This window comes from Protobothrops mucrosquamatus, unplaced genomic scaffold, assembly GCF_001527695.2.
Source record: "Protobothrops mucrosquamatus isolate PMUCROS unplaced genomic scaffold, P.Mucros_1.0 scaffold1508, whole genome shotgun sequence".
Lineage (NCBI taxonomy): Eukaryota > Metazoa > Chordata > Lepidosauria > Squamata > Viperidae > Protobothrops > Protobothrops mucrosquamatus.
In genome coordinates this window covers 151,176-153,498 of record NW_015387680.1, presented here as the reverse complement: position 1 = coordinate 153,498, position 2,323 = coordinate 151,176, and positions in this window count along the sequence as shown.

Here is a 2,323-nt window from a genome sequence, read left to right as displayed (position 1 = left end):
CACTTAATGACTGTGGCAAAATAAAAGGTTGTAAAATCAGACATGGTCATGTGATGACATACTTCATGACCACATCACTAAGCGATGGATGTCCTAATATTGGTTGTTAGTTGTCTATGGAGATTCTCAGTCACCCAGGTGCTTCTTCAAGAGGCAACTGAACTTTCTTGATTTTATTTTAAGATGTTTTGCTTCTCACCCAAGAAGCTTCTTCAGCTCTGGCTGGTTTGAAAGAGGGGTCCAAGAGGCCATCTATATCAAATTTGGACATCCCTCTCTCAACAGAGGGGGAGGCATATGACCTCATCTATCTCCAGTCTACAACACAGTCCTTTCAGCAGTTCCAAGAAGGCTCCACACCCATTTGCCCTGCTCAGGTGACACTCAGGACACAGGTAAACTTCCAAGTGGCCTCAGCGACTCTCTACAAGAAGGCAAATGACCAGCTGTCTGCAAGGAGTATAAATCCTTTCTTTCCCCACCATCCAGTCAGAGCTGAAAAAGCTTCTTGGATGAGAAGCGAAATGTCTTCAAAGCAAAACTCAAGAAATTCCAGGTGCCTCTTGAAAAAGCACCTTTGGCACTGTATTCCTCTCTTAGAGGTCTCAGGTGTGATGGAGTGATGCCATTGTGGAGTAAGATGAAACTTTCTTTTAAGCATGCTTGGAAAGGGACAGCTCCCTGAGCTTCTGGAACCAGCCCTGCAGATATGACTCTTCATATGGTGTCAGCTAATATGGACAACCATATTTTACCCAGAAGTCCTTGGTCCTGCCACCCATTGAATAATTATTAATAATAATATAATAATAATAATTAATAAAATCATCACAGGTCTAGGCATCCCTCCTAGAATTCTTGTAGAAAAGTTTCCTTCCCAACCAAAGAGTGGAATCATAGCATCTCTTTGGGAAAAAAACCAGATCAAATAATTACCTTTCCTATCTGTGAAAGCTGAGCTTAAGCGGGGAAGCTGTCCCACAAGGCCTGCTCATTAATTTGGTGTAATGAGTCCTTTCATATCTCTGCGTGAAAGACTCTCTGCTGTGCTGGCCTGTCATTTATCAACCTTCTCTCCATCAGTGGGACAACCTTCCAAAAACACCAAACACTTGCCATTAAACAGACAATTTCATGGAGCAGAGAGGAAGGAAATCTGGTGTTTGTGCGAATTTGCTTCGAACAGTGTCTTCCTTTGTTGTCTCGGCAAAAACGTCTGGTCCATTTGTCCCCATTCGTCTCCTGGGGAGAGGGGCCCAGAGTTGAGGACTGATGGGGAAACGGTCTCCAAGTTACAGTTAATTAAGCTTCGACCAAGATTTCCAGACTGTTACGTTGCTCCATGGATGAAGAACAGCTCAGAGAACAGATAAGGTGGCTGATGGTAGCTATGCAGGCACTGTGAAATCAAATTACATATCCATCATTTTTAAGAGCTCTGATGAACTCGTTGCCTTTCCTGCTGTACTTTCTAGAAACATCTCCAACGTTCTCAAGGGCCCCCTCGAAACACGTTGGCTAGACTGTTTGCCTGGTGAAAAGGATAGTTTGCAAAGAAGTCATGGGAGAATGAGAAGGAAACTGTAGATCTCCAAAACAAGCCTTGACGAGCCAAGTGTGAGGTATTTTTTTCTTCTTCAAGAAAACAACCAAGCTCAGAGAGCACCAAGCATACCACAGTCTTCTTTCTCCTCTTCCTCTTTCTCCTCTACTCCACAAACCCCATTTCCTTCTAGCATTGGTTATGTTACCTCGTTGGATCATGAAACATCTGCAAGAAAACCACCAAGTTCAGAGACAAACAATGACCTCTCCTCTCTCCCTTCCCTTCTTCTAGGTTTGATGATGTTTCCTAGTTGGCTAATGAAATGTCTGCAAGAAAACAACCAGGCTCAGAGACCATCAATGACCCCACAGTCCTCCTCCTCTCCCTCCTCCCTCCCTTCCTCGTCTCCTTCTAGCTTTGATGAAGTTTCCTAGTTGGTGTTAGGCCGTCCTGGCTGCACTTTCAGAATGAGATCCAGCAATCAGGAACGGTAAACAATCATGGCTTTATTCAGCACAAATGAATCAAAGTTAGCACTGGGGTAACAGTCCCGCAGTGCTCTTAATATATATCCCACACCAACCGTTCCCTCCCAGGCCCGCCCAGTCTAGCCCCTCCCTCCTGGTCAATTTGCCCCATCACCACTACCACCTGCAAGCCTGTCAGGCCCAGCGTTCGTCCGGTCTAGCCCCGGCGACGCGCAAAGCAGGTCTCTGCTCATGGCAAGTGCAACGCCGGAAAGTCTTTGCTCAGGAGCCACCATACCCCCCCCACGCG